At 40.8% G+C, this 23085-nt stretch overlaps 1 pseudogene; it reads right to left on the reverse strand.

Annotated features, from left to right (window-relative positions):
- The window catches only part of LOC135712191 (uncharacterized), a 37891-nt pseudogene extending 15197 nt beyond the window's left edge, over nucleotides 1–22694 (reverse strand).
- Nucleotides 22695–23085: the final 391 nt, after the last annotated feature.

Here is a 23085-nt window from a genome sequence, read left to right on the forward strand (position 1 = left end):
TAATCTTCTTCCAAAGAATCAATACCTGTAGGACTACTATTCTCTAACTATGTTTTCCATCTACTAGGGAAGTTCCGTTTAATTGAATGTTCAATATTACGGCTACTAGGCTTTAAAAGCTAAAAGACCCGGCTTTCCAGATGCCACAAGCATGATGCGAATGGTTTTGGAACTCTCAGCCTCAATTCCGTTTGTCATCATCACACGATCAAGATCGTAGGGGATGAAAAGTAGAATTGTATGCAGAGTTACATTTTCCTCGTGTGTGCAAAAATGTGCTGCCAAGACTCTCAACAAACCGTCTCCCGTCGCAACGAAAACAACATGTGACGAGCGAGAGAGAGACACGCGAGAATAAGATACGAGCGAGAAACAAATGCGACACCCAAAAATCCTGGCTCGCGCTGATCTCATGTGCCTCATCTCATGTGCTACGATTAATGCTAGAACTGCAGTGCTCGAAGATCTGGAAGGTGTAGGTAAGCGAAATACAGGCTGTTGAAACTTGGTTGCTTTGACCGACATTTCATTTGCGTTTGCACAAACCATTCCTATTTTAGAGGAAAGGTAGTATAGATTTGCAGTGCTTAAATTCTTGAAATCCTCTAATAGGAAAAGCCTTTAATTTGCCGGTCAATTAGAATATTCTTTGTTTATTTTTTTCCGGTTCAACACTTAACTGCACTTGCATGACTAACATCTTTAGACACGTTATTTTCAAAATATAGAATGGACAAAAATTCTACAAGAAGTGTATCGGTATTGTTTAGTACGGGGATTTGACCGTTGCAAAACGTTCACACAATGTCAACGTAATTTAACCATTCATCGGCAACACAACTGGTATACATTGTTAGATGGGATGTTACGTATTTTGAATAGATTATATCGGAATGCTACGAATGCAGCAATGTTATGATAATTCAATGGCTCGAATAATTTTTTGCAGAACATTTTTTTCTTGGCGTATTACCAATACGCTTTTACTTGTACTTTGTTACCATTACTTTAAAAATGTTCAGATTTTTTTAATGTGCCTCATGTGATCGAGCATTCAGATAAATTATATAACAGAAGCGGTGACCCACTGGGTGATGGCGCGATCTATGCTAAATCTCGATGAACATTTCAAATGATCCTATCTGCTTTGATCGATTCTCTTCATCGACTTTCTCTTTTGATAACCACGCCTACGCAAATGCATTTGGTACTAATTTTGCTACACAGTTTGATAGCAGCAGTTCATATCTTGTGCTCAGAACGTTGAACACAGCAGGGAATGCTTTTGAAGTTGAATTATTAATGGAAGAGAAAGTCGATGAAGAGAATCGTTCAATGCAAATAGGACCTTTTGAAATGTTTATCTAGAAATAGCTGCAGCAAAATAATGACATGAGCGGGCATCGTTGGCTTTAACTCAGATGAGCGTGTAGACCAGTGCAGTGATATATTTACCATTCCAATTAGTAATATCACCAAGTCTACCGACCTTCTGTTCCGTTCCTTCAAATCGCTTTCTGGTTGGCACGGTACGATCTTGGTGGCTTCTGCTGACCATTGCTCTACGGGTTTCGATGGTATCGTTTTCGCGTCGATGTCCGTAATCGCTAAGAAGAAATAACTTTTTCGGTTTGATAATGGGCGACCTTGCCTTTGTATACCAACAGTGTCAGAAGGAAGCGCCTGAGTATCGGCACCAATTCCACAAAGTGACCACCAAGCGCCACCATGGCGAGTGAATGGTTTAAATTTGGAAAATACCGTGTTGAAAGTTGATCTATCCATTTGAAAACTTATGATATTCAAAAACTTAAGCACATTCTTCAGTCATCCTTTTTTTTTTAGCAACTCGCTAATTCAGATCAGAAGAACATCAGCTAATGCTGATCTTTCAAAACTTCCTGGCTGTCTAGGGAGCATATCTGAAAGAATATCCTGTTACTTATGCAACGTTTCCTGAATATCTACAAAATTTCCTTAAGTTTTAGAAAATTTACTCAAATTTCAAAGTACCTTGAAAATAAACGATGGTCCAAAATCTTCATCTTCAGGAAGTTCATTGAGATTTTTAAGATCTCTGACAAACTGCTATGTAGTTCCCTAAACTGAAACAAAGATCCCTGAAGTTTTCTATCTTTACGAAATTCCCTGAACTTTTTCAAAATGCCCTGTACTTCTATGAAGTTATACGCAGTTCCTCGAATTATTACGCAGTCCACAAAACTTCATCAAAGCTTGCTTCACGTCTACGTTTCTGGTTGATTTTCCGCAAAGTTCGACGCACGAAATTTCCTGAATTTGTGCGGAGTTCTCTGAACTATGTCAAGTCCATGAGGTTTCATCAAAGCTCTGAAGTTATAAAAAAGGTCCCTGAATAATAAAGAGGTTCCCTGCCATTAAACAATAAACTTCTACGAAGATACCTAAACTTGTATAAAGTTCCCACTTCTACGAAGTTTTCTGAACTTTTTCATGATCTCAGAACTTCAAATAATTTCACTAAATTTAGCTCATGATTCATCTGACATATTTTGGTCTTAATGCATAAAACAAAATATAATAATAATACCAAAGAAAGAGTCAAACGAAGCATAAGTGTTACTAATCACATTAGTGACAGTATGAATAGCGTCATTCAGCCCATACTGTCAATTACGAGCTGCGAGGTGTATGAAGTGTCGTTGCCTTATAACTTTTTCAGGTACGAAGAAGAATAGTTACCGAAGCAGTTCGATGAAACTCTACGAATTTCACTGAAGTTCGGTGAGCTTCTACATAGTTAGCTGAACTTTAAAGAAAAATCTGCACTTCAAGAAAGTTTCCTGAACTTTTATAAATTTCCCTGAAGTACCACGACGGTTCTCGAAGAACTACAAAATTCCTTGCAACTCGGATAGCAGTTCGTACCCTGGTGTAGTGGCTGTAGGTGCATTGTCAGACAGCACCAGCAAATCAACAGAGGAAGTGGTAGAGGTGCTGCATGAAGAGGTGGTGATAATGGACGTGCCCTCAGGAGGCCGATAAAGCATGCAAAAACGTACATCAGCATCCTCGGCAGAAAGGGCAGCCCTACTTTTGCTCAAAAAAACAGATGAAATTATCCTTAATAAGTAAAAAAAATCTCATTAAAATAGATCGGGTTGCTCCCTAAATGATTGATCAAAAAACATTAAAAATCTTAAAATGCTCAGTAAATATTTAAAGTACGCTCCCTAAAATAGAGAAAACTGTACATTAAGCATTTGAAAATGCTCCTTAGTATGCACCGCTTTGCACCATTTTGAAGTGTAATTGTACCATATATCATCGGAAAAGCTGCTGTAGAAAGGTTAATAAGTACCATGAAATCAGCTGAAATGTGCAGTAAAAATGCACAAATGCACACAATGATTTACTGAACATTTCAGCTGATTTCATGGTACTTATTAACCTATCTACAACAGCTTTCCCGATGATATATGATACAATCACACTTCAAAATTGTGCAAAGCGGTGCGTACTAAGGAGCATTTTCAAATGCTTAATGTACAGTTGTCTCTATTTTAGGGAGCGTACTTTAAATATTTACTGAGCATTTTAAGATTTTTAAAGTATTTTGATCAATCATTTAAGGAGCAACCCGATCTATTTTAAGGAGATTTTTTTACTTATTAAGGAGCATCGTCATTGTTTAATGATTCTTTTGCCTTTTAACCGGCAGAAAGGGTTTGCGGATCTGTCGAGATTCGATGCGTTGCAAGCACAAAAAAAAATATAGGAAATCGATTTAGATCTCCATTGTAATATTTATTTAGTCCTTCGGCTCCGCAGAGCTTTCAAAGATATTGAGCCTACTAAATAAACATTTAGGAAAACATGGTTTTCGATTCAGATACTGACCGTTGAGTGTGACAAATATGTTGGATTAATCCCAAAATTTACAATCCAGTTTTCTTATTTCTCATCAAATTTTCAGGTTGACTAATACTTGGGACGAACACACCTTGCTTTTTGTATAAATGTATTTGAACAGTTCTCAAATTTAAGTACATGTTTGAATTAACTAGTGATGTCGGCTACAGCTTGAAAGGCTAAAAATGCTGATGGATGAAGTCACACGAATCAATTTCAACAACGAAGTTTTTTTAAAGGGCCCTCCGAACTGTTGGTTCTTTGCCAGTTGCAAAATACCTATCAATTTGATCCACCAAGATCAATCGGATCCAAATCAGGCTGATCAATATTCCAAAATTTGAGCTAATTTGGTGGCGAACTGATTCTGCACTGGCTCTTTGAAGTTTATATGGGAATTACTATAAGAAAAGTGTATTTTTTGTCCTCATCGTTCTAGCCCTGCAACATAATGATTTACGGAAAAGTTGTCCATCAGAGCCCCTCCCCCCTCTTACGTGAAAATTTCCCAGCTACAACTTTGTTGAAACCCACTTTTTAATTGAATGTCAAGAAAATTTGTTATTAATTAATTTCCATGTTGATAACTTGCTGGTAGGATTAATCGGCTGTTTTCAGGGCAACACTGCATCTTGCCCTTAGGGAGCATCCATAAATGACGTAGCATATTTTTGATCAATTTTAGACCCCTCCTCCCCCCCTCGTAGCGTATTTGGCTATATCCAATACATGGCCGGTCACAAATTCTGAAACCCCCACCTCCCCCCTCAAATGCTACGTCATTTATGCATGTTCCCTTATGACATAATAGCCTCGATTTTTTGTCCTATTATTCCAATGTTGTCTGCTGAGTAGTAAATGAACCATGTCAGAAGAACATCATCTTCCTAATCAATTAATAACTAATTATCCTAACGTTCAATGTTTCAATTCCCACATAAACTTCAAAGGGCCAAGTGCAGTATGAGTTCGCATCCTAATGAGAACAAATATTGTGAGAATGATCAGGAGCTGATTTAAAATCGTTTGAACTTGGTGGAGCTTAATCAATATTTTGAACCATGAAAATTCCATGCGCATGGATCGGTAACAAATAACCCCGCCGGTAATTGGTACGTAATCGTTTAACTCATCTTCCGCTTGAAATACTTCTATAAAACCAAAATCTCTCAACCCTCAAAAACTGAATACCAACTGATTGAAATCAATCAATTGTACCAGCAACACGAGAATGTGACAGGACTACTCGATCAACAGTTCTCTGTTGTTTTCTTTAGCACCAACCAGCCACTTTTAGCATGCACGCAGGACGTAGGTACGCTGCCGATCTCCCTGAAGCTCGCCGAGCTTAGCTCATGAGACACAGCACATGTGACACGAATGAGGCACGTAGGAACAAAAAAGAAACGCGAAATAATGCGTCTCGAAATGTACCAGGCACCTACGATCTTACAGAAAGCGTGTCTCTATCACGCGGATGGATGCACGTGTACATTAACTCTGATTGTATATAACATGAAAGACATTTTCAGACCTGTGCACCACCACAAAAAGCCAGTAATAATATTACTCATCATGCTTTTAAATATGTACAGTCAACAGTCCTTATTGCCTGATCCTTATTGTAGAATAGTTATTACTAAGATATCCGCGAATAACCAACAGCTTATGGAATTTTCACTAATATTGGCTGTGGTGGATTATCTCTTTTGTTTCAATATGTGCTGTGCTGCTGTGCTGCTGTGCTCCCCTAGTTTTTGCACCTTGCTGTTGGTGGGCGGGCTTAATTTCATGCTTTATAGTGGAGTGTTGGAGACGGTAGGTTTATGGCCGGCGTTGCTGGCTCATGCCGCGATAGAATGGCACCATGCGCAGGCGATGGGGATAACTAAGCTTCCCCTCTCTGATAAACCACTGCATGAGAGAACCAAAGATCTAGTCTAGCAGTGATAGTATTACACTTGTTACTCCTTTGATTGAGAGCCGCGTCATAGTACGCTTACGTATAGGCACTGACGTTGGGTGTGATACTGGCGGGTTTGGCCGCAAATCACTCTTATTTATTTATTTTACGCAGATAGATTTATTGGGGTTTGCATACTATTGAAATATTTCAGAAAGTGCCCAACGGTGCTCCTTCTATTTGCGTGACAAGCTTTCATTGTTGTTTTCATTGAAGTATTACTCAGGAAACAATGTTAAACATCATTTTTGTACATGGTACTGTAACTAATCTTATATGTGCTTCATTTTGATTTGGGATAAGTGTTTGAACTATGGCTCGGGATTTCCACTGTGGCGTGCTTCTATTGGGACATACCCATACGTATTTTTGTGGTGCGACATAGTGGAAGCGTGTGAGCATAGTTGGAGCATATACCCTATATAATTTAAAAATCAGCTTGGAAACTAACTTCAAAATGAAGCATTTTAGTCACATGAAGGTGTTACCTGGGTCGAACTAAGATATAATAAATAGGTATAGGCCAAAATCAAAAGCACTGGAAACACGTTTATCTTTAGATTACAAACACAAGTGCAGGTGCTTGATAAAGCATGGGTTATGATTGATTAGGTGAATTAGAGCTTTTAATAATTTATTAAATTAGACTAATGAGATATCATAATCATCAAATGAACTTAAATAAGAAACTTCAGAAAGTCTAATGGCATTAAGTAGATTAACAAAAGAATTAGGATGTGGGGGGTCCACTTAGGGAGGCTCTTTGAACTTTAAAAAGAAAACGCAGGCAGACCAATAGCATTAAGCAGATTAACAAGGAGAGGAATAGTTTAGGAAATAAGTAAAAGTAGAGGTATGTGACATTTAATAGCTTTTAAACTTTTGGAGGTATTGTATTCCCCTGAGTTTGTTGTACTCGATTACTTTATTATTCTCTCAATACGCGAAATCTCTTATATATGCGGTTAAAGCATTTGAGTTAACTTATTTCTTAGTGTTCAAGTAATTACATTTGTAAACAGCAGTCAATGTTAATCTATGAACTAAACCCTACGTAAAATCGAGGGGGAGAGGTAGCTCATCGATTCTTCTGGTTCGCCTCCTAGCATCGTGCTATAAGGTACCAGGTGATAACCAGGGTAGTTGATCGATAGCTCGATGACGTCATTTCGTTGACGTCTGCAATGGGAAATTCTCATAGCAGGCGTTGACGATGGGACGTTATCGAGTTGTTGAATAGCAACCAGTGCTGTAAATTCTCAAAATCATTTGAATATTTTTGATGAAAATGAGAAAAGTAGCTATTCGCTATCACAGGGGACCTCCTCCGAATGGGTGATATCAGTTGCTTAGTCATTTGACGAAGGCATGGATCATTCTCATTTGAGAAACGCTATATATCATTCGATTGAGTGTAACCTACACACAAACGGAGCTCTGGTCGACATTCCGGCGAAAAAGCTAAGCCAACCCGACACCAACCTGACTTCTATCAAACCCCAACCCGATGTTGACCCGACATTGACCCGACATAAACCCAAAATTGACCCGACATTAACACGACATTGGGTCGACATCGACCTTAAATTAGCCTTACATTGATCCGACATCGGGTCGACTTGTCTGTTCTAGACCATTTTCCTGGATTTCTTCCATACTCCACTGTCGTATATCAAATGATACTGAGTGACTCAATTGACAGTGACAATGAGCTTCGAATGAGAAAGGGGCTCTTCAAATTATGGTCATGTGAGAATTCGTTTACACAGAATTGATTGAATGGTTGTAGTGGTTCATCTTCAATCGAATGATATGAAAATTTACAGCACTGATAGCAACTATCGTGGTAACTCTCCGATTACCTGTCAATCTGCCAAATTTGGAAAGACGTCTGCATTGAATTATCTCATATAATAATATTCCGCCCACTATATTACAAGAAATTACGAGTAGCTGAGTGGAATGGAGATAAGTTAAGCATTGGGTACAGGACCAAGTCTCCCCTGGGTGGTGCCAGAAGATGAGCGCAATAGAATCATCAAGTTGCCATAAGGCACGGAATGAGACTATTGCATGGCTGTGTAGTCAAAGTCTTCCATTCGTTAGTCATTTCAGGTGGATTAGAACAGGTTTAGGTGGGCGTTGGCCAGATTTGGATTTTTCAGATATAATCCTGGATAGGACCCTGTCATTGAACGTCACGTGAAAGTGGAACTTAATGAAGGCCTTAGTACTTTTTCGTAGTTTTTAGTTTTCGGATTTGAAAGATCGTCGGTTACAGTGGCCTGCTTACTGAGCAGAAAAACGCTGTCCCAGGTCCTTATATATCAAAGAGATTTATGGTAAAATCGCTTGTGTATCGTGTATTTTTCGAAACTCGTTGTTGTCGTTGGTTCCGGGTTTGAATGGATACACAAATTTGAGCAACGGTATTATGTGATAAGAGGGGCTCGGTGGCCTTAGAGCAACCGTTTTTGCTTACTGAGCAGAACATCATGAGTCTAATCTCAGGCCCATCCACATTCAAGATTCGTCAATCGTTTTATTTGTTAATACGACTACATGGTAATAACAGCAACTCGGTGATTAAAAAGGTGCTCGTCTGCCTAGTGGCAAACGTTTTTGCTTACTGAGCAGAAGACCGTGGGTTTAGTCCCAAGCTCCTTCGCGTTATATGATCGTTAGGACATCAATTCAGCTTATCGTTTACCAAAACGAACCCTGCTGCAAACCCAACCCTCTTATCCAACATCCCAGTGATTCCTCGTGGAAGTGCAGAGGTGTTCTCGGCTTCCATCAAAGCGAGTGTCATGTCAACACAATCCTTCCCATTCCTTTCTTGACCTGTGTTCGGGCGCGGCCGGCGCTGGTATTGGCTAATTTAAGATCACCAGTTTTTACACATCGAGGATGATTGCTAGTCCCAAGCATCGTCTATTGGTTCTCTGTGTAATTACAGCTGATCTGGCAGTAACAGAGTAGCAACCGTGGGCGGTCAATCAAGCTCAAGCAAGCTAAACCCTACGTAAAATCGATCTTTCTTTATGTGATATTCATGCATGTTAAACTTTTCGCGGCTGTCGGAATCAACGCGTCTACACGGCGAATGAGAACGACCCAAGTTTGAGTTTGGTTTACTCGTGGTCGCCGGGAGTGCGGGAGCTCAGCGATGAGTGAATTTGCCTCATGTTTTCCCAGGTTTTTCCAGGATTTTCCAGGGAAAAATTCCCGAATTTGAGAAAAGTACAGATTGAATTCACTCAGCCTATTGGTACTACTCCGAGACTGAATAAAATTTTCGTCAATTTCCTCATTTTCCGGCAGATTTTTTAGGTTTTCCACAGGAAACCATGAAACAAATTTTACTCATCGCTGAGCTCCTGCACTTTTGGCGATTGTGAGTGGGCTGGACTCGGGTTTGGGTCGTTCTCATTCGCCGTGTACGTCTACGGAGCTTACGCAGGAGTGATTCGCAATGCGGTAGAGCTCACCAATAGTTTTTTGAGCTTCTGTAGTATAGAATTTGTTCGGTACGATCGCGGAATTTTGAAATGATTGATATGTGCGGTAAAATAACTAAATTGAAACAAAGCTCAATAGTAAAATAAGTAGAATATCTAGGAAGGAAACCAAAATTAATCAACTTGCCTGCTATCACATTTATTTTGGTGGCACTCTTTCAGTGATAATAAGCTGTTTTTTCTCTACGGTGTTTCGCGTGGCGTTCACAATTTGCGTGAATTTCGTATCTTACGTAATTTAGATGTTTAGCTCTAAACGGTTGTACTGACTCGAGGTCGTTCCTTAAGCGGTGATGGTACAGGTTAAACCTTTGCCGGCTGTCGGATTCAACGCGCCTACGTCTACGGAGCTTACGCAGAAGTGATACGCAATTAGGTAGAGCTTGTCAAACGCTTTTGAGCTTATTAAGTATAGAATTTGTTCGGTGCGGTCGCGAAATCTTGAAATGATTGATACGTTCTTTAAATTAACTAATTTGAAACAAAGCTCAACAGTAAAATAAGTAGAATATCTAGGGAGGAAACCAAAATTAATCAACTAGCCAACATAGGCTATCACATTTATTTTGGTGGCACTCTTTAAATGATAATAAGTCTTTTTTTCTCGCGTTGGTTGTTTTGCACGATGTTCGAAATTCACGTGGTTTTCGTAACTTACATAATTTAGATATTTCGTTCGACACGGATTTACTTCTTCAATCGGATTACTACGCGGATGTTTCTACGCGCACACGTCACAGCATTTTTCTATAACTATCTTTAAACAATACATACGGAATCCAGTGTTCAAGCGGCCAGCATAGGCTAGTCCTTCTGCTGTATTGTCAAAGATAGAAGCAAAATTTATTCAAATGGGTCAAGTCTTGAAAACTAAGCTGTCACGCAGCTCCAGCTTGATACCCAATAAAAAAAAATATGTGCTGTGCTGCTGTGCTGGACAAAGTTGTTTTACTGGGTTTGACCAACAAGCCTGTGCCATTGGATTCAGCTTTAATTATGAACTACGCCACTACAGGCGCTTCACTTTCATATTACATATCAGGGGCTCTATAATATATCGAATCTGGGTCCAACATAAAATATCACGTGATCCTGGCCTTGTTGAAAGTTGCTGTCTTCAGAATTCTCTCACTACCAGCGCTAGTATGTACATGAACTTCCTTTATAAGCAAAAATTTATGAAATTAAATGTTAGTTGCATTTCCTATCATCCTCCTTAGTGAATAACGCAGAGAATGATATACGTGGAGCTCACAGACAAGCCAATGGTTTTTTGTCTTTTGACGTAGGACTACTGATATCTATATGGGGGTACACTTTGTGAAAACCGAAAATGGAACATGTAACAAAATTATGAAAGATTTTGAACATTTTTAACTCTGCTGCCCCTGGATCAATTTCAATGATTTTATCACCAATACGCATCAATAACAACAATTGATGATTTTCAACAAGAAACTATTGAAAAAGTAGTAATGTGGTAATGTGATCACTGTTTTCATGAAATAAACTTTCTTCACAAACCCAGTCGTCATAATCAAATATGTACACACTTAGAAAAATTCATGTAAATTTAGGTGCCCTAAGACTGAAATATACGAGCGTCAAAATCGAGTACCACTTGGTTGCACATCATTCTGCTTTTACCTGAAACGATATAAAAGAGCGCTGCTGTCTAGCCTCAACTCATCCATCATACATTCTCTGCTTGAACGTCAAGCAGTACAGTTCGGTCTTTGCTCGCTCTGTCGAGTTGTTCGATAAACCTATAAACCTATTGTTTGTTACACACGTTCGCAGATATACTGCACGTCGCTTCGTCAGTAGTGTCGGTCGCATCGCGTGATGGGAAGACAGCGCTCCCGGAGCAGACTTCGTGACCAAGCGGAGAAGAAGAACAGTGGTGAGGGTAGCTCGGTGCCTACCTCAAATAGGTACACTACTCTTCCCACCGATGTAGGGAATACCAACCCAGTCCCGGTGAAGCGGACGAAAAAGAGGAAGAAGAATCAAGGACAGTCCGATGGTACGAGCGGACGCGATGATGTTACCGCGACAAACGCCAGCGACATCGGTGATTTCGGCGACGCCGTCGAAACCGAGAATTCTGCCGGCCCGAGTGCGGCGAAAGTCAACTGGTGGTGAAGCAAGTACCGCTCAATACGCTGATTGGCGATCTCTCATCGCTGGGCGGCACCAAGGTGATGCTGCGAACAAAACAGGAGTACGAAGTGTCCGTGAAATATCTGAAGGATTCCAAGGCGGAATTCTGCACGCACGACATTCCCGATGAGAAGCCCTTCAAGGTAGTCATCAGGGGTCTACCAAACTTCGACCCCAAGATGGTCGAAGCTGAAATCAACCGGTACAAGCTAGCCCAATCGCTGTCTTCCGAATGACAAGGAGAGACGAAAACGTGAAGACGTACCCGGATTGTCTCCTCCTGGTGCACTTCCAGAAAAGGACGGTGACTCTCAATGCACTGCAAGCCATCCGATCGATCTACTCCATCATCGTAAGATGGGAGCCATACCGTGGCGGCCAACGTGACGTAACGCAGTGCCAGCGGTGCCTCAATTTTGGACACGGTATCCGCAACTGCAACATCAAGCCACGCTGCAGCAACTGCGCTCAAGAACACGCCACTTTCAACTGCCTTGCGAACTGTGGTGGTTCTCATCACGGTTTCGAAAGACAGTGCTCCAAACGCGAGGACTTCATCGGACTTCGCATCCGAAAACAGGCGGCAACTAACAACCAACCAGGACGCAAGAAGGACAAATTCCCGGAATTTCGAACGGAGGATTTCCCGCCTCTTCGTGCTCCTCAGTAAAGGCAAGCAAATTCGCGGGTGCATCCCACTCAAGCAACTTCCGGTGATTCTGCTGGCCAAAGCTCTCCATCCCCCCTGGATTCTGGAGATAACAAACAGCGCAAAACAACAACCCCGATCTGTTCTCAGCGGATGAACTGATGGAAATTTTCGTCAACATGTCCGGTACTCTTCGTAAGTGCCGCAATAAGCCCGAACAGATCCAAGTGCTCGGTAAGTTCATCATCCAGTATGGTGACCTTTAACCGCTAACCATCGCTACCTGGAACGCTTGCTCTGTAAGAGCAAAACAGATTGAGCTTGCCGACTTCCTCCGCAAGCATAGCATCGACGTGGGTCTTCTAACCGAGACCCACCTAAAGTCCGGTGACAGCTTCTGGTTGCCTGACCACAACATTATCCGGCTTGATCGCACCAGCTCCAGGGGGGGGGTGGTGTTGCGGTCGTCATCAAGAAAGGAATAAAATACTACACTCTGTCCCATATCCACACCTCTATCATCGAGGCGAGGTGTGGAGGTGGAGTCATCGACTGGATACGTCCAGTTCATCGCCGTCTACTCTCTCGATAGTATGCCACCAGCACACACTGTTTCCAAAGGTGCAAAAACGTGATCGAAATTGTTTTGACCTCTTAAACTTGATTTTTATGCTATAGTGTCTTCAGCAAAGTTTTTCTATGAAATATTTCACATATTATAGAGGTATCAGTTTGGTGATTAATCCCCCTAAAAGTGAAATGCAAATTTTCGTTTTCCTATTTTTGCATAAAAAAATTTGCTTTGTTCGGCAAAGTTGTAGGACATATTATTAGAAAAAACTTTGCCAAAGACACCATACGTCTATCTGTTGAGTAGAATGGGTTTTTGTGGAGTTTTCTTTGAAACACCCCTAAAAACTAGTTTTTTCAAAATAACTTTTTCTGGTAATTTTCTACAATTTTCCAATGTTCTACAAATTTGTTACACTCAAAAAAATACACAACTTTTGCGGAAAAAGTGTATTTTTATCTCTCATACTCATTGAGTTATTGAAGATTTTAATCTAAAAAATGCATCTTTTTGGTATTGAAAATCTCTACAAGCCGCAAATTTCCGCAGATGAAACCATTTACATATGAAACTATACATTAATCACTATTGAATCCATGTATAACCGTTTGTCTCTCGCTGTCCCTTGCATGTAAAACCAAACACTCAAAAATCGACGAAATTGTACTGGTGAGAACGCCCAATTCTATGCTCGCAAGCTCTCGCGCGTCTCGTGCGTGGAAATTAAGTGTTGTCAGATAGACGATTTTGACTGTGAATACTTAAATGGTTTAGAAATGTAATAAATAGCTGCATACTCGTTATGTTTCATGTTCTAAACATTCCACAGAATTTTTTTTTTTTATTTACCTGAGATCGTAACTTTTTTTTTCACTTTATTTGGCAACCATGATCTCATGCGTTGTTTACAATTAGAGACGTTGAAAGTAGCTTATTGCTTAGTGTGGTCGGAAGTCTAGTTTCAACTAAAATAAGGTTTAAAACATTACCGAAATATGGCATCATCCTCAACAGGTAAGTTTGAAAGTTATTTCTGTAAAATGCAGACCAGATAACAGATAATAACAATCATCACTGCAGGTGAATTCAAGCACAGTGTTCTATTCCAACTGTGGAGATCAACTGAAGGTGATCAAAAGGTGAAAACTGATTTCCTGACTCAACATATAATGATTCGTTATGCCCTCGACGATGTTGGAAACATACGGTCAGAAATTCATAACCAGGTCTATAATTTGAGCAAATATTTCAAAAAGTTGTGGGAAAAATATAACCGGAAAGAAGATAGAGTTATTAAGCTTGATTATTTGAATAAGGATTATGTTTTGCCGCAATCCGCACTCATTCAGCTTCCGTCGACTTCTAGTGGAGAGAGGGGTAGAAAGAAGCATTCGTTTAGTGAAAGTTCAGACTGTGTAAAAAGGCGCAAAACTGCATAACTTAGAACTGAACAACTGCAACACATTTGCATCGTCGATGAAGTTACGTGAAGAAGGCAGGAGGGCCGAGGCATCAATAGTTCAAATTGCCACTCAAACGACACCTACCCGAGCAACACGTATGCTGAAATCTTGGAGTAGTTCACCTCAAGCTGTTTGTGTTTCGTATTCTCCAGAAGAAGCATTGGCTTTGATTTACGATGCTCATCTAAGTGTAGCACAGTATAATAAATTGCGAGAGGGAGCGAAAAGTCGCAATGCCAATTTGTATCCAGCGTACAAAAAAATTTTGGAGGCAAAGGTTGGTTGCTATCCGGAACAGCAGTCAATTTCTATAAGCGAAACCAACATGGAGATTAAATTGCAAGCACTTCTCGACCATACCGCTGAGCGCATTATTATGACAAAATAGGAAATAATTGCAAATTTTTCTGATGAAGACTTACAGAATCTGGTCTTAACGGTTAAATACGGATTTGACGGCAGTGGCGATCATGCACAATATAAGCAAACATTTTCAAATGATGATGGTACCTCATCGGACAGTCAAATTTATGCGACATCTATTGTTCCAATTAATATTGTCGCTAACGGAAAAATCTTATTTGAAAATCCTCGGCCTTCATCTACAAAATTTTGCAGACCATTACACTTGCAGTTTGCCAAAGAGACCCCAGCTCTTATTACCGCAGAAAAAGCCAAATTGGATAGCCGAATAGCAGAGCTACAGCCGGCAAAGATGCAGTACTTCGGTCGACAACTACTGGTCAAATACAAAATGCTGCTGACGATGGTTGATGGCAAAATGTGCAGTGCTTTAACATCAACCTCTTCCCAATGTTGCTACATTTGTTCAGCAAAACCTTCGGAGATGAACAATTTGAGCGCAGTACGACTGAGGAAGGAGAACGAGGAAGCATTTCAATTCGGGTTGTCACTGCTTCACGCTTATATACGATTTTTTGAGTACTTGTTGCATCTATCATACCGTCTTGAGATAAGAAAATGGCAAGTGAGATCAGAGGAGCACAAGCAAATCGTTTTGAAGAGAAAAACATACATCCAGGCTAGATTCAAGACCGAAATGGGTTTGATCGTCGATAAACCACGTTCCGGTGGATGCGGCAACAGCAACGATGGGAACACCGCCCGGAGATTTTTCCAAGATTGGGAACATTCAGCACAGATCACAGGAATCAATGCTGAGGTGATATACCGCTGCAAAATCATTCTTGAAACATTAGCTTCCGGTAATGATAAAACTATATTCCTTGCGTTCTTGTTATGACTGTTAAGCTTTATTTCCAGGATGTGAAATCGACTTCGAAAAATTTGATGAATATGCATTGAAAACCGCCCATTTGCTGGTTGGTTTATATGAATGGTACCCAATGCCTGCATCTGTACACAAAATCCTCATTCACGGAGCCAAAGTAATTTCTGCTTTTCTGACCCCTATTGGTCAATTATCGGAGGAGGCCTTAGAGTCACGAAACAAGGACATACGAAGGTACAGAGAGGATCATACAAGGAAGTTCTCGAGGATTGTAACCAATACAGACCTGTTACACCGATTGCTGGAGACGTCCGATCCTCTAATTTCGTCCATTAGAGGATTTCCGAAGAAAAAGGATACTCCATTATCGAAGGATGCGAAAAATCTTTTGGTCGAGTCAGATGACGATTCAGGCGATGATAAAAGTGATAGTGAGGATTAACAGTGATATTTGATTGATAATTTGAGAGAAAAGAAATCAACAGTTGAAAACCATACCTCATATTGTTTTAAATTTCTTGGAATTCTATCTCTGGAAACCTTCCATGGCATTAGTAGTTGCATAGTAGAATAAGGCATTCCATGAGACAGTTGTCGTAAGCTGATTTTTTTTTGTTTACCAAGAAGTTTTGACAGTTCACAGTTAAACTGACAGATATTTTCCATAGAAAACAGCTTTGTTTATATTTACATTTTGTATCAGGCAATACCTGATCTCTCACACACTTAAAGCTTTTCAGCTATCGGGTCAACTGCAAAACGTCTCATGGATAGCCTTATTGGGCTCTTACCAGTACAATTTCGTTGATTTTTGAGTGTTTGTTTTTACATGCAAGGGACAGCGAGAGACCAACGGTTATACATGGATTCAATAGTGATTACTGTATAGTTTCTTATGTAAATGGTTTCATCTGCGGAAATTTGCGGCTTGTAGAGATTTTATACCAAAAAGGTGCGTTTTTTAGATTAAAATCTTCAATAACTCAATGAGTATGAGAGTTAAAAATACACTTTTTCCGCAAAAGTTGTGTATTTTTTTGAGTGTGACAAATTTGTAGAACATTTAAAAATTGTAAAAAATTACCAGAAAAAGTTATTTTGAAAAAACTAGTTTTTAGGGGTGTTTCAAAGAAAACTCCACAAAAACCCATTCTACTCAACAGATAGACGTATGGTGTCTTTGGCAAAGTTTTTTCTAATAATATGTCCTACAACTTTGCCGAACAAAGCAAATTTTTTTATGCAAAAATAGGAAAACGAAAATTTGCATTTCACTTTTAGGGGGATTAATCACCAAACTGATACCTCTATAATATGTGAAATATTTCATAGAAAAACTTTGCTGAAGACACTATAGCATAAAAATCAAGTTTAAGAGGTCAAAACAATTTCGATCACGTTTTTGCACCTTTGGAAACAGTGTGCAGCAGTGGACTAGTGGTTAAATTCAAGAAGGACCTGTCCACCATCACCCGTACCGGTTCCCGCTTCGTAGTTGGAGTTGATCTAAATGCTCGTCATGAGGCCTGGCGGAACTACCAGCAGAACCAGAACGGTCGTCTGCTGTTCGACCACTCGCAGCATGGGCTGTACTCCGTTTGGTTTTCGGATGAACCAACATTTATCTCACCGGCGGGCAACCCATCGACGCTAGACCTGTTCCTGACAAATATCGGCTTGTCAAAGCCGGTAGCCTTGAACGAACTCAGCTCCGACCACCAACCGGTGGTGGCTGAACTAGGCTGCAACGTGGTTCCTGCCCAACAAACATTGGAAGCAGAACAAGAGCTTATTCAGTCAAAAATTTGGTTCTTCAGCTAAAAAATAGCTTATTAAGCCTTAAAGCAGCTCAAATTGTTTGTTGGGTGCTTCAAGCCTGCGCAAGGACTACCATCGCGTAAACTGGGCCCAGTTTGGACGCGTGGTAGACAGGCACATCATCGACAACCCGCCGCTTGACTCCGTGGAGGACATCGACCGAGCGTTGGAAGGACTCCACCAAGCCATAACCGTGGCTGACGAGGCGTGCGTCCGACGAGTTCCTGTGAGGGGTAAGTTTATTGACATTGATTCCTTCACCCAACTCTTGATTCGCCTGAGAAATGTTCGTAGACGCCAGTTTCAGAGGAGTGGAGATGGAGATGAAGAAAAAACGTGAAATGTCCGATCTGAACTGACAGATTGCTTCCAGAATGGACTCACTCCGAAATGAAAGTTTCGGGCGTGTTGTCCAGAATCCGGATGACCGCTCCAGACCATTCTGGAAGGTAGCCAAGGTCCTAAAAATTCATCCCAAACTCGTTCCACCTTCCAAAATGATGACGATCAGCTTTTAATCACCCCACAGGAGAAAGCAAATGCGATCGGCGAGCATTTGCTTGGCTCGAATATCCAAAGTCCGCTCGAAGATCAGGTTGCACAATGCGTTCAAAACCTAGATGTCTTCCCTTGTGTCGTGCCTCCAGCGGATATGATTACAGTACGACAGATTTGCTCAGCGCTGAAATGCACCAAGAACATGAAGGCTCCCGGGTTTGACGGTATATTCAACTTGATATTGAAGAGACTCAGCATGAACGTGCAGTCTCTTCTAACCGCTATATTCAACAGATGCTTGGAACTGCACTCTTTTCCAAGCATCTGGAAGGTACCAAAAATCAGACCAATCCGCTAACCCGGAAAGGATCCAACATTACCCTTAAGCTACAGACCAATCAGCCTCCTTTCAGCGCTGAGCAAATTGTTCGAGAGACTCATTCTCAATCGTTTGCTCAAGTTTGTCGAGGAAAATAACATTCTCCTTCCGGAACAGTTTGGGTTCAGAAAGGGGCACTCCACCAATCATCAGCTAGCACGGGTGATGAATAACATCCGAAGTAACAAAGCTGTATCCAAGTCCACAGCCATGGCCTTGTTAGACGTTGAAAAGGCGTTTGACAAAGTTTGGCATGACGGACTTGTGTACAAGCTTTGTAACTTCAACTTCCCATTACAGCTGGTTAAAATCACCTGTAACTACCTCCAAAAAAGGTCGTTTAAGGTATCGTTGAATGGTTGTCTTTCAGACACGTTTTCCATCCCAGCAGGAGTCCCTCAAGGCAGTATGCTGGGCCCCTTGCTTTACAGCATTTACACTTCCGACATTCCTCCCCTTGGAGACGGTTTTTCTACGCTACGTTGTCGTCTACGCTTTGAAGCGACAGGCGCAATCTGTACGGTTCGGCGGTTAAATCATCACCAACTTTGGCAACAAAACGGCCCTTTTCAGGGTCAACAAGCTTATTACAGTAGGAATAGAATTTAACTGTGCCTGTTTGTCGACTTTCAGAACCACACGCCCCCAACGACTACACAAAATGCTCTCCAGAGTTGTAATATTGTAACCAAACTTGGAAGCAGGCGTGCAAGTGATTTTGATCGATTTTCTTCATATTTCGTTAATAACTCATTAATTGCCCTTTACTTTGAAGAATTGACATTGGCAAACTACGCAAAGGGAGAGTTTCGCTACTTGATAGCAAACTGCTCATGATGGGAGGAGTCTGTGTAGCTTACCGGCGTGTGCAAAAAGAAAGGCAATCAAAATATCATTTTGTGATTGTTTCCCAAACACAGACATCATATTGAAACACCATCGTGATTATGCATTGTAGCATTCTCTGTATAATCCAATTGGTACAGTAAGTGCATCAGTGTTTACACTCCGCGTTGGATAGAGTCAATATTCGGTTTTTATGACTCATATTCAACTTTTCACTTTTTCTAATCAACATTTGACCCCTAGATACCCAACGCCTAAATATTCAGGAGTGCTAGATTATAAGTTAATCTTCCAAAAACAATCGATTTTAGCCCCCACCAGGGTCCGCCCACCCTCTTTTCAGACCGTTGTATATGATGTCACAAAAGTCGGCTGTATATTGACTATTTCGAATCGGGATTTGACTAGGATCCTCAGGATCATTATAAAGTCTTTCGCGGACTCTGACTGGTTCAGTACAAAACAGATTCAAATGCTATTAAAGTTCTCTCCAAAACAAGTCAAAACTGCCAACCCTTCCCTAATCCATTTCGGTCAGTTTGGCGCACTTCACCAAACGATCGCAACAACATTCCAGATCTGTCGCGCGGATAAGCTCGCACTCCAGTCCGTGCACAAAACAGTCAGTGCAGGGCAAATCATGGCAGGCAGGTGGCAGGTGAGTGAAGTGAAAAACGAGATTGGAGTGCAAGCGAAATTTATTGATTAAGATTCAAATCAAAATATATTGCCATTATTATTGTCTTAAATATGTGCATATTATTCCGCGATAGTTTTATTTCATTTCGCTCGTCCGTTGCGATCGGTGCGATGCTGTGCAGTGCTGGAATGTGTGACGGTACCTACTCGGACAACTACAACACTCTGTGTTCAGTGGGTGAGCATGTACTTTATGCGGTTTTCTCACTTTGGTTGGCCTGTATGCTTTGGGGTCCGAAAAGAAAGATACAGTGTTTTAAAAATAAATTTTATCTAAATCACATACATTGAAAAGAGCATAAATTGTAATGTGTCAAGACGGTGAGCCACTAGCATGGGTCGTTGAGTGGTCCGGGTTGGCATGACTGTGCCCGAGAGATGGTGGTCTATGGAATATCTAGATGTGCATATGTGCTAGAATCGGAGGAAACAAACGTGGAAAAGGTACTTTACTTGATCATTTGCCAAGCGGGGCATCTCACAAAAGGTGTGAGATACACATCCGGATACACACATATGCATCGGGATCCATTGGTTCACACACTTTTTAGCACACGCCAGGGATTCCAGGTTCATAAATCTCGGTTGCACTATCAATATTGACGCGTTCTGATGATTTTTGACGTAGGACTACGTCTGTGATTTCTATATGGGGGTACACTTTGTGAAAACCGAAAATGGAACATGTAACAAAATTATGAAAGATTTTGAACGTTAATATCTCAGCTGTCCCTGGACCAATTTCAATAATTTAATCACCAATCGATCAGAAATATTCCTACGCATTTGTTCACGAATGTGCAATTGTTGCTATGATAATTAAAATAATCACCGATTGCCTGTGAAAAGTGATTTCCCTGACACAGATTTTAAAGTTGAATTCCATTCGGTCTCACCAAACGGTGTTTATTCAATCACCGCGTGGTGAGTGGTGGTGTTCTCCAGTACACAACGAAAAGCTGCCTGCCAGCATAACCATCCATAGAAGGAGGAAGAAGCCACACAGCTATTGATCGGAATCAGGAGCTCTTCGTGAGTCGCTGTGGGCCATCTATGTCAAGCGCGTCATACTAAAGAGCATAAACAGAGAGAACCCCGCTCAAATTCCTATTCCTGCAGAAAACACAAGCTTCTGCTGCAGTTAACAAATAAGATTTATTATGTAAGACCACGTTGCGTACAACCCCATAGGGTTGTCCCTTGAAGTTTTTTTTTTAGACTGTGTTGTCCGAAAAGAAGGGCTCATTACGATTTGATCCAGGACATGATATTTTCATATAAATTGTTATTCATATCGGAGACACACATAATGGCTCATTTCAAACCAAACTAGCGAAACGAATTTAAAGTGAATGAGTTTGTGAGTGGGAAGTAAGAAGATATGAATGCAAGAAGAGATAATTCGAGTATAAAAGTCAACTCTCCACAACTCGATGTATACTAACTCAGTATCGAGGGATAGAACCATAGTAAAAATTATTGTCATTACTAACAACTGTGATAGCGATAATGTATGAGATTGTTTTTCTATACTAGATAATTCTATAACTCAACGTCCCTTGTAGTCCCAACTAGTTGTAGAGAGTTCACTGTATTTCAAAAATACTGAGGATTAAGCTAGTGTAACTATATGAAATGTAATAAAATAGTGAGAATTTAGCACATTAGAATAAAAAAAGTTAAGGGTTGTGTCCAAAGCACGACCGCATTGTTGACGTTGAACTACGAGATTATTTTTTTTTATGCTTCATTAACTAATATATTAAATGTTTAAGAAACTTAACTCCAAAATGAACAATTCACTTGAAATTGAATAAATCCTTAAATTAGGATAACCTTTGGCCGCATTCTTGTTTTTTTTTTTTTTTTCCTTTGGTTTGTTTTTTCTGTCGATCTTGTTTTCCGTGCTGAGCACCAATGCTGCCGACGTGCCAGGAAGGCAGCTCCCACACCTGGACTCTACCTATCGACCCATCAACTCATGAACCGGGACCAACGGCTTTACTTCCCATCCGAAGGAAGGCGTGATCAGAGATGTTATGCCTCAGAACATCCCGGCGGCGCCGACTGGTATTGAACCCAGGCCTGATGGGGTGAGAGGTAATCACGCTTACCACTACACCATCGGCGCCGTTAGCCGCATTCTTGTTGGCTCGACACAATCGAACGCGTTCAGAAATGGTCCGCGACTGTTTCGCAGGTTTCCCTGCCTCCTAGTCTCTCACGTGCTTCCGATAATCGCGGAGATATTTTGCAGCCATGTGTTGAGCCATTTTGAAGATTTTTACAGAATTTCTCAATAAACACTTCATTCACTTCGAATATTGACTCTATCCAACGCGGAGTGTAAACACTGAAGCACTTACTGTGCCAATTGGAATATACAGAGAATGCTACAATGCATAATCACGATGGTGTTTCAATATGATGTCGGTGTTAGGGAAACAATCACTAATTGAAATTTTGATTGTCTTTCTTTTTGCACACGTCGGTAAGCTACACAGACTCCTCCCATCATGAGTAGTTTGCTATCAAGTAGCGACACTCTCCCTTTGCGTAGTTTGCCAATGTCAATTCTTCAAAGCAAAGGCAATTAATGAGTTAGTAACGAAATATGAAGAGAATCGATCAAAATCACTTGCTCCCCTGCTTCCAAGCTTTGTTACAAGATTACAACTCTGGAGAGCATTTTGTGTGGTCATTAGGGGCGTGTGGTTCTGAATATAGGGCCGTTTTGTTGCCAACGTTGGCGATGATTAACCTCCGAAACCGTACAGAGTGCGTCTGTCGCTTCAAAGCATAGACGACATCCATGGCCGCTTACGCTTGGCGTGTTCAAAGTAGGTGACAGCATCACGGATTTTCCAGGAACACCTTCAGCACACCTCGTGTTTTCTCGTAGATCAAATCGGAGATACCTTGCGATGACACTTGGCGCCTTCTTTACTAAGATCCTTTCCTCCTTTGCCATGACCAGTCATTGTTGCTTGTTAGGAAGAAAAGTGTGGACTACCTAAACTAACGCCACCTTCCTACTGCTGCTATTGCTGCTTCTGCTGCCTGCGCACCACGCCCTCCGAAGAGAAAACGAGTTGAGGCTTTTTTTTTCGACTTTAAATGATCTATATTTCTTGAATTTGTGTGGTTTACATGTATAACTTATCAAGTGACACAGATGCGTCTTTTCAACTTTAGTTCCTGTGAAATTTCAATTATTATTAATTACAGTTCCTAGTCCTATCAGGCCTGTTTTAGAGAATGACCACCTTGGTGGGATTGGTTTGCTTGAAAATTTGAAAAAGAAGACTACTTATAACTACTATTTACAACTACAACTAACCTACAACTACTATATACACCTAATCTACTATA

Source organism: Ochlerotatus camptorhynchus, unplaced genomic scaffold (assembly GCF_037179485.1).
Source record: "Ochlerotatus camptorhynchus isolate MF236.1 unplaced genomic scaffold, CSIRO-AGI_Acam_v1.1 ptg000463l, whole genome shotgun sequence".
Taxonomy (NCBI): Eukaryota; Metazoa; Arthropoda; class Insecta; order Diptera; family Culicidae; genus Ochlerotatus; species Ochlerotatus camptorhynchus.